Below are 10958 nucleotides of genomic sequence, written 5' to 3'. Positions count from 1 at the left end.
GCATTGTCTGTCCTCCACCCACCCCAACCCAAATGCAGGACAGTTCCTGGGCTGGGGTGCCTCGGGCCCAAAGCTGCCCTTGACCCAGCACCAGCAGTAGCCGGTATTGTTTTCTCTGACTGACAGACTGTCTTTCAGCTTGATCCTCATACCTTGGGGGAGCTTCATCCCAGCCAGATGTGGGGACATGCTATCTGACTTGCTCCCATGTCCCAGCAAGTCCTCAGGGCCCATGGCCTTCAGGGCCCTTCAGAGGCACCGAGAAGCCTGACTCAAAGGCACAAGGTGCTTGCATTTGCCTTTGCTGGGAAATATAAGTCATCTAGTTTACCTTCACTTAATTGAGCTATGAGCCCACAATCTGTCAAGAGAGAAATAAACACGGGGCGTCAAAGGAACACAGTTAAATGCTCTTCAGGTCGGTACTGGGAACAGATGTGCAATTCCTGGCTGTTCCAAGCTGTCATCCGCAGAAGTGAGGGTCAGCTGCAGGTGTGTTTTGCATATTGAGAAGGAATAAGGGCGGGACACACCCATGGGATGTGCCCATGAGATACACCCACGGGAACCTTTTAAATGGCTTGGGGAAAAGGCCAGGAAAGAGAATAACCCTATTGCCAAGAGCAAGGACCTGATTTCTGGTTAAATCATGACTCCTTGCTGCTGTGTCTGCAGGCATGTCTGAGGCTAGACACAGGCTGGCCACCTGGTGCCTCCCCCCTGCTCTGTCAGGGAGCCCCCCAAATAAATGCCCCCCCAATCCCCAGCAGATGACTGTAGACACCCACCTTCCCTCCTAGCCAGCAGCTGGTGGGACCCCTGATCACATGAGGTTTCTGGCCGGAGAGAGGTGGGGAGCGCAGGGGGGACACTGCTGAGAAGGTATTAAAACTTCAGCTTTCAGAGGCACCATCTGTAACAACGGCCTGGATAAAAGCCCTGGTCCTGGCGTCGTCTGATGCTAGCCTGCCTCTCCAGGGGGCAGGTTGGAACTGTTTAAAGGCGCATAGGAGCCTTGTAGGAGTGGCAATTCTGTGGTACAAGGGCTCTGGCCACCACCAGGGGAAGCTGTGATGCAGGCTGGGTGCTACTGTGTTATGGGTTCAATTGTGTCTCCCCCTCCCTCATTCATATGTTGAAGTCCTAAAGCCCCCTACCTCGGAATGTGACCTTACTTAGAGATAGGGTCTTTACAGAGTTAAAGTAAGGTAGGCTCTAATCCAATATGATTGGTGTCCCCATAAAAAGGGGAAAATATGGACACACACACACACACACAGAGAATAGCATGTGAAAATTAGAGTTAGTCACCATAAGCCGGAACTTCCAGAAGCTAAGAGAAAGGCCTGGAACAGATCCTTCCCTCACAGCCCTAAGAAACCAACCTTGCCGACACCTTGAATTTGGACTTTTGGCCTCCAGACAATAAATTTCTGTTATTTAAGCCCCCAGTCTATGGTATGGCAATATACTCGGGGTATTGTCACACATCACGGCTGGGAGGGTTCACGGCGTCAGGACTCCTTGGGGAGAGGATGGCGGAAGCGTCACATCTGGACACCTCCCAGACTTGGCAAAAGCCAAAGCCTTCCTTTGGCTGGTTCTGATGTGTACCCTTCTGCTCTAATAAAACTGTAATTGCAAGCACAGTGCTTTCCTGAGTCCTGAGAGGTGTTCTAGTGAATTATTGATCCTGAGAGAGATTGGGGGAATCCTCTGAACTTGAAGTTGGGGATCTCACCCTTGAGTTCGGCTAACTCCAGCTACAGCCCAACACCACCAGGGGGCAGTGGGGAGAGGCGGGGGGGGCAGGCTGGGGCGGAAGAGCCCCCTCCCAGAACAGATCAGTGTTCACGCCCCAAATAAAGGGAGCACCCGACAAATCTCATGACTAGTTTATCCAGTTGAAGAAAGCTCTATTCTACCACAGCAGAAGACAAACAAGAGCCCCATGGTGAGAATGTTTTCCCCATCACCAGCACCGTTCCCTGTACCTCTTTTTTTTTTTTAATTAATTTATTTATTTTTGGCTGTGTTGGGTCTTCGTTGCTGCACGCGGGCTTTCTCTAGTTGCAGCGCACGGAGGCTACTCTTCGTTGCGGTGCACGGGCTTCTCATTGCGGTGGCTTCACTTGCTGCAGAGCACAGGCTCTAGGCACACGGGCTTCAGTAGTTGTGGCACTAGGGCTCAGTAGTTGTGGCTCGCGGGCTATAGAGTGCAGACTCAGTAGTTGTGGCGAACGGGCTTAGTTGCTCCGCGGCATGTGGGATCTTCCCGGACCAGGGCTCGAACCCATGTCCCCTGCATCGACAGGTGGATTCTTAACCACTGTGCCACCAGGGAAGTCCCTCCCTGTACCTCTTTAATTATTCTTTAACAATATTTATGGAAGGAGTTGTTTCTAGGCTCAAAATATAATTTTAACCCTGAAGATGCCCTAATGATAGATTAAGTCACCACATAGCAAAGACCAGTTGGAATGAATGATGATCTATGCCTGCAGGTCATCATTAAGGAATTGGTTTTCTTTGGCAGTGGGCAGGGAGTGGGGAATGTCCCCTTTTCTCTTTCCTGCCTGGCCTGGACTCCGGACAGAGAAACATGGACAATTCCTTTTTAATGCATCCAAGCCCCCTTCAGCTCCCATAATTCTGTGGTCATTCAAATAGCATAGAACACTAATCACACCCCAAAATCTCCACCTTGGAAAATTAATTTCTCTCATTGTTTGAAAATTTTTTCTGAGTGTTTCCTGGTCAATTTAGAGCCAGCTCAAGTCCTTGGTTGGTTTCCTTTCATGTCCATTCATCTAATGGATTCTTCTGAGAATTCCACTTTGAAAATGTAATTGACCATACACAAAACAAAGGCTGCTGATGGCCTCGTGGGAGAGTGTGTATACACAATATCTGATGAGCTAATTTTTTTTATAGTTTTTTTTAACATCTTTATTGGAGTATAATTGCTTTACAATGGTGTGTTAATTTGTGCTTTATAACAAAGTGAATCAGCTATACATACACATATGTCCCCATATCTCCTCCCTCTTGTGTCTCCCTTCCACCCTCCCTCTTGTGTCTCCCTCCCACCCTCCCTATCCCACCCCTCTAGGTGGTCACAAAGCCCCGAGCTGATCTCCCTGTGCTATGCGGCTGCTTCCCACCAGCTATCTGTTTTACATTTGGTAGTGTATATATGTGATGAGCTAATTTTACCACGTTTTAATTACAACACTGGATGGCATTGTATATTTGTGTTCAATTAAGCTCAAGCCATCAACTGCTGAATACATTATAAATTTTGTTAAATCAGCTCAACTGATGGTATAAGCAACAGTGTCATATCAAGCAAAGATACTGACTGTCATCAGGTTAACTTAACCCCCCCATCCCCATTCAAACTTGTAGGCGTAGCCGTAAAATTGGTTAAATAAAGAAATAACAACCTTATAATGAACATAAGTGTGGACATAAAATCAAAGCATAAAGAGTATAGCAAAATTCACAGAGGATCTGTAATGCTTGCAGCCAGCAATGCTATAAGCTATAGGAATAGAGATTTCATTCAGGCAAAAATCAGTCCCCCTGGAAGAAAAGAGGAGGAACAGAAAAGTTCAAATTGGATCTCTGCCAATCGGACCCACCTGGCTGCAGCAGATACTTTGAGTGAGGTGCCCCAGTTGGTTCAGTATTCTAGCTAGAATGGAAAAGGGGATGAAGAAGTGCGGTGGACAGAGTGAGAGTTCACCAATCTCCTGCTCTCCTCTCCTTCCCCACTCTCAGAGGCTGAACCTAGGCTAGCTGTGTGATCAGATCTGGCCAGTGATATAAAGGAAGTGGTGTGTGTCCCTTCCAAGTTGAGGCACTGAGAAGATGGCCAGTCTGTGTTCTTTCCTGTCTCAGTGACTGACAAGCCTCCATCAGCCTGGATCCCTGAGTGACTGTGTGGAGGCCAGCCCCTCCCCTGGCCCTGCCTACCTGGACCTACACCGTGAGCAGGAAGGAAATCTGCACGGAGTCACGGAGACGTTCAGGTTATTTTGTTAATGCGCAAAGCCTTTCCTATCCTGACAAATGCAAAAATTTTAAAATAATGGAAATATGGTAAAACTCAGGACACCGATTTGGACCATCAGTGCGGTGTGTCTCTGCTGAGAGAGTTTTAAGGAAGGCACTGCAATCTCTTGGGGGGCTTGGGGTTATTATTTTGACCCTTCATGGTTAATGTACACATCTGTGTCTCAAATCTGTCCCTTGACACCTGTGCTGCCCTGGGCTGTAGTTTTGACCTAAACTTCTTACGTCCTGTGTTTGTAAAATGAGCCTAAATTTCATTCATACATTCATTCATTCATTCACTCATTCATCCATTCCTATATTCTGAACCGCAGGACGTGTTAGGGACTGTGCCAGGAGCCGAAGTGGGAATAATAATAATGATGGTAAGAACAAGAGTTCACAGTTATTGAGAGCTCGCCGTGGGGTGAATAATGTGCCAAATGTTTCACATGCGTTGTGAGCTTTAATTCTCACCCCACGGCACGTGGCAGGTTCCAGCCTCACCCCCATTTTACAACAGAAGGAACTGGAGCCTAAAGGCGAAAGAAGGTGCCACCCCAGAAAGTGACAGCTGGGACTTGAGCTGGTCCAGGTCCCTCCCACCAGCCCCTCTCCTGAAATGCCCTCTGTTCTTTTCGCTTCTCCGCTGAAGCCCTTCAAAGTCTCTCTGCTGCTCTTAGGATAGTGACCTTCACCCTTGCCTGGCTGCAGGGTCCCCTGCTTCTGCCATCCCCTCCGTCCCTCTGTCCCATCTGTGTGACACTTGTGTCCACCTGAGGAGTCTTCCCCCCGTCTGGATCCAACTCCAAGGCTGCATCTTCTGTGAAGCCCCTGAGCCTCTACTGCCTGACCCCCATTCTCTCTTCCCGACCACATAGGTGCCTGGTCCTACCCGCTCGATGTCCGTCTGTCCTTCAAGCATCATCATCATGATTTACTCCTGGTCTGTCACCCCACGGGACCAGGGTCCCTCATCCTTGTCTCTCTGGCCCAGCGTGGCACACAGTGGGGTTCAATGCCTGTTCGGTTATATCCAAACCCACCTATGGGAGGCAGGAAATCCTGGCAGAACTGGGATGGCAGTCAGCTCCCCATGGGGCAGCCACAACCTCGGCGATGACAGCCCCTGTACATCCCTAATCACAGGTCCGGCAGCCCCCTGGAGGCCTTTCCCCCATTAACAGAACGCAATGGCCCCTACAGCCGATTAGGTGCCATTTAATCCTAAAAACCAGCCGTTAGCACTCATGGTCCTTAGTGGTTAAAGAGGACACAGCTGAGGGAAGAGTCGAAAGGCCACTTCTTTCTATCTGAACTCAGCCGGGTTCTGGATCCCCACAGCCCTGTTTGTCTAAACAGGCCCACCCAGGCTCCTGGATCAGAACCTGGAGATGACGCCTGTCATTCAAATGGTTCCCCAGGGGCTGAGGGGAGGCCCAGATTCCAGAACTGGAGACCAAGCAGGTGCACCCTCTGCCATCTTCCCTCCTTCCATCTCCACCACCTCCACCACCAAGACGGTGGGGAATTCCCAGGGGTCACGAAGCTGAAACGTTCTTCCCAGAGGTGACCATCTCTCCCTGGGGGAGCTGTTCTCCATCCTGCTGTGCATTTGAATCCTAGACTCTCTTGGGCAGGGCCTGGGCATCAGTATTATTTTAAAGCTCTCAGGTAAGTGCAGCGTGCAGCCAGGTTGGGAGCAACTCTGCTAGGGGTGCTGGGGGGAAGACTTCCAGGCAGGAAGCAGAGGGAGGCTGGGCTGACCCTTTGGAAGAGGGTCCTGCTGCCTTCTCCCTGCCTCCCCAGCATTCGCCATCAATGATGCTGCTGTCAGAGGAAGCCAACAGTGCACCCCGATGTGTCAGCAGGTGTCAGAAGATGCACTGTGCTGCTGAGGAGGCATCTCTGTGGGATGCCTGTTGATCCCAGGGTGTATCAGCCAGTCGCAGGTTGACTGAGCCTGCTTCTCTTCCTTGTCGTGACTTCCTGAATGTCAACCCCGCCGCATTCTCAACTCCATCCTCCCTCTTCCGGCCTCGCTGTGACGTAGAGGAACGGGCCTGGGCTTGGAGTAAGAACACCTGGCTTTTGATCCTTAACGACCAGCCCTGTGATCCTGGGAAATGTAAGGAACCTCAATAACCTCATCTGTAAAATGGGCGTAAGATCTCCCTTGCCAGGCTCAGGCAGGACTTCAGTGTGGTTGTGCTGGTGACACGCTGATAAACTGCATAGAACACATCTGTCACTTTCCTGTTCACTTGGCAAACATTTGCATAGCAACTACTGGGGACCAGGCAGGGAGCTGGCTGCTGGGTGTTGAGAATCACCAGCAATTGTCAGAGAGTCAGTCCATTGATTGGACACACTGTGAGGTCACAGGGTCCTCCCTCTCCAAGTAAAATGATCTTGGGTCAGTTAGGGAAGACATTCCAAAAACAGACCAGAAAGGTGGGAATTAAACCTCATGGACAACTTAAAAAGGGGCTGAGCGGAGGGGGTTCTCTAGATTTTAAAATTAAATGGATCTGGCTTTTAGCTATGACCACTTCCTCCTCCCCCCCTTCTCCTCCTTTTTCAGCCTCTTTCTTCTTCTTTTTTCAGTACTGAGACCATTTTAATGTTATCAGCTTTATTTCTTATTCACCATTTTCCTCTCAACAATAAAACCCTCCTTGGTGTCTCCATTTACAAGGATATCTGGAGTTATTTGCATTCTGACAGCTGAAATCAAATATTTTAAGACCGGTCATGAGGAAAGCAGTAAATCTATGACTGGGCTGCAGCCCAAACAAATTATAAAAAAGATCTCACATCAAAGTAATAAACAACGGTAATACCAGCAGCTCATTAGAGTTCAAGATTCACAATCGTGATGGACAAGTATTTTAATAAAAAGGGAAAGGGTAATGAGAAACCAAAATGCTTGTTTTTCTTCCTTTTATTCAGTCTCTTCTCTTTTTTGGAGGGGGGAGGGCTCATCATTGTGATTTTAGATGATTAGTTCTTGGGGTGGGAGAGCTCTGAGGACTTCTGGTTTTGATTAATAAATACAGTCAGAGGTACAAGGAAAAGAAACGCCATAGTGAGGAATCACTGGGTGAGTTGGACTTGTGTCGAAAGACTCCTTCTGTTTCCTTACTAACATCCCACCTTGTTTTGGGGCAAATTATCCTCTGATAATCTATGATTAGGCAGGGTGTCACCCTGGTGACTCTCTTTGTGCTGGGGTCTCCTGAGCAGGTATGGATTCAGGTAATGTATTAGTTACCCATGGCTGCATAACAAATTATCTCCAAATTTAGCAGCTGAAAAAAGAAATATTTATCATCTCACACAATTTCTGTGGGTCAGGAATTGGAGCTCAGCTTAGCCGGGTGAGTCTGGTTCTGGGGTCTCTTGTGAGATTCAGGTAAGATGTCTTCAAGTCTGAAGGCTTGACTGGAGCTGGAGAATCTGCTCTCCAGGGGAATCACTCATGTGGCGGGTAAATGAAGTGTTGGCTGTGGGTGGAGGCTTCAGTTCCTCACCATGTGGACTTCCCCACAGGGCAGCTTGAGTGTCCTCACAACATGGTGGCTGGTTTCCCCCAGAGTGAGTGATTTAAGAGAGAACACGGTGGAAGCCATGACACCTTTTATGATCTAGTGTCTGAAGTCACTGTGTCATTTCCACAATATCCTATTGGCTGCACAGTTCAGCTCTATTCAGTGTTTGAGGGGACCACACCAGGATGTGAATACAGGAGGTGAGGACTGTTAGGGCCATCTTGGACACTGGCCACCACAGACACATCTTCCCCAAGCTACCTCTGAACAAGAAAGGAAATGCTTTGAAGAGCATCATGTCAAGCCACAGAAAGGCCAGTTCCTAAACTTTCAGGGAGTTTTTGTTTGTTTGTTTGTTTGTTTTTACCAAGAAGGAAAGGAGAAAGGCACGGGCAAATAGGCTGTATCTTGCCTGCTTTTGCATGTCCTTTGGCAGTGGCTGTCTGGAGCAATGGGACGAGAAGAACACTGAGCCCCAATCTGGGCTCAACAGCAGAGCATGGCAATTGATTGGTGATGTCTGCCTCGGGCACAGGACTGGGGACTGGTAACACAGAGGTGCCTTCATTACTCTGACTTACCAAGGCCAGACTCTGCAGGGAACACAGGAGCAGTCAGACATGGTAACAAGCCACAAGCACTGGGTTGATCACGATGCAAGACAGAGTCACAAGACCTTTCCACCACACAGGTGTGGAGGTGACCCTCCCCTGATATTCTGGTCCCTGAAGGTCCCAGATTCACAATCTCATGGAGTATAGAACCAGAAACGTCCTCAGAAGCCATAAAGTCAAGTGTATTTCAAACAGTTTTTGGTTTAGATTCCCTTTTTCTCTCCCTCCCTCCCTCCCCCACTGAGGCCCATGACCACAACATACAAAACAGGTAAAAGTGGGATTGTTTGGGTGGAAGTGAAGGTGGGCAGTTTGGAGCCCCCTGGATCACCACGGGGGCCTCTGAGGTGCCTCTGCTAGAGTTCCATGGGGCACAGTTTGAAAACCACTGATTTTCCCCACTTCCCCCATTTTACAGCTGAATAAACTGAGTCCAAGAGCGAGAAAGGGATTCTCAAGAACACCCTGGGTAGGGGGCTACCGCCTTGTTTTGCCGCGTTGGGTCTCCAGATGGTCGTTGCTCAGATGCAGGTGTTCCTGAGGTGCGGAGGAGATTTGGGCATCCTGGTGTGGTCAGTCCTGTGACTGGCTGACTCTCGTCTGCAGCAGTGGGACCTGAGGACGGGGGGCTGTCACGAGGACCGGCGCCTCTCAGGCCGGGAGCAAAGGCGCCTCTCCTTTCCCGCCTCCACTCTCAACGTCCTCTGTGCATGCGTGTGCGCACGTGCACGTATGTCAATTACACCAAACTGGTAGAACAGACGGCCTCCAGGATTCTTAAAGCCTGATGAGACAGTGTTCAAAGTGTGTCGTTACCTTTTGCTTCGTCGCCGAGTTAAAGTAGCGGGGGTGGGGGGTGGTGTTGGTTCTACACAGCTTCCGCCGAGGGCTAATGTAGTTGTGATTTGTGGTGAACATTTATGGTTTAATAAAGTGACTTTCCAGTGGCCGTGTGGATCACAACTCAAGTGAAGAGTCTCACTGGGGAAGCGTCTGGTGGCAACGATTGTTAAAATAAAACACGTCGATGAGCCGTCTTGTCAGGCTCCTTCAGTGTGACTCAACCTCCCCCAGCCGGAAGGTAAGAAAAGAGTGAGAAGAAAAGTCAGGGATGGGGAGGCAGATGCCCGGAGAGGGGCTCCTGTCCGGGAGGGTCTCAGTGGGGCGCACGGGGCCCTCCCCGTGACTCAGGGAACCACCCCACGTGGCGCCTCCTTAGACCACAGAAGCGATACCACTGTCATGACCACACTATTTGCAGAGCATGTGGAAATGACTTTGTTGCACTTTCTTGTGGGTTCCAGGAGTCCACAGGAGCCCCAAATGCTGTAGCATTCAGGCTATAGGCTCAATTTCAACGAATGGGGACCCACAACTCTTTGGAAATAAGAAATTTCTGGTTGCACATTGTTATGGACTGAACTGTCCCTCTCTCCAATTCATATGTTGAAGTTCTAGCCCTTAGGACCTCAGAATATGACTGTATTTGGAAATAGGTCCTTTAAAGAGGTAATTAAGTTAGAATGAGGTCATTAGGGTGGGCCCTGATCCAATAGGACTGGGGTCCTTATAAGAAGAGAAGATTAGGACACAGACACACACAGAGGGACAATGACATGAAGACACAGGGAGAAGATGGCCATCGACAAGCCAAGGAGAGAGGCCTCAGATGGAACCAACCCTGCAGACACCTTGATCTCAGACTTCCAGCCTCCAGAACTGGGAGAAAATCAAACTCTGTTGTTTAAGCCACGTGGTGTTCTGTTATGACAGCTGGAGCTGAGTGACACGCCAATGACCAATGGAGATATTTAAAGCAGCCTGTTTGTTCTTAAGGATTAACGCAGTAACTCAGACCCCATGCTTATGAGAGGATGCCGAGGATGATCAGGACAGAATTCTCTCCCGAGGTTAGCGTTAGCAAGGACTTTTAAAATAAGTTTTCCAGGCCCTCGGGGACCCCTAAGGATTTTTGCTGAGAAAAGGCTCCTTGCTGAGAGCTGCTGTCTTCCTCACTCAGGACAGGGGGCTGGAGCAGTGTTAATATGTCTTCAAATTCATTCATTCATTTCTTCATTTCTTCACTCAGCAATCACTAACTTAGCACCTAGTGCTATAGCCTTCTAGAGTTGACTCTGGCCAGCAGAGGGGTCCCTTTTTTTTCAAAGTGTGACCTTTTTTTTTTTCTTTTCATTTTTAGGTCACATTATTTTATTTAGGTCCCTGGATAATCCATCTTTTTTTTTTTTTTTGCCGCACTGGGTGGCTTGCAGGATCTTAGTTCCCCGACCAGGGATTGAACCCTGACCCCCACAGTGAAAGCACTGAGTCCTAACCACTGACCACCAGGGAATTCCCGTGGATGATCCAGAATAGTCTGTATGGTACATCTGCACGTTGTGTATGCACATGAAAGGGAAATGAGGAATTTAAACAATTGGCAGATTTTTTTTTATTTTAGTTGATTTACAATGTCGTGTTAATGACTGCTGTACAGCAAAGTGATTCGGCTATACATATATATACATTTTTTAAAATATTCTTATCCATTACGGTTTATCATAGGGTATTGGATATAATTCTCTGTGCCATACGGTAGGACCTTGTCGTTTATCCATTCTATAAATAAAAGCTTACATCTGCTCACCCCGACCTCCTGCTCCATCCATCCCCCAAGCCTCTCAAAATGTGGCCTTAAAATCTCCTGTTAAAAATTCAGACTGTGACCTACTAGAGA

This window comes from Mesoplodon bidens (assembly GCF_964165515.1).
Source record: "Mesoplodon bidens genome assembly, chromosome: 15".
NCBI lineage: Eukaryota > Metazoa > Chordata > Mammalia > Artiodactyla > Ziphiidae > Mesoplodon > Mesoplodon bidens.
The sequence above is the reverse complement of the archived record's forward strand: the minus strand, read 5'-3'. Positions refer to the sequence as shown.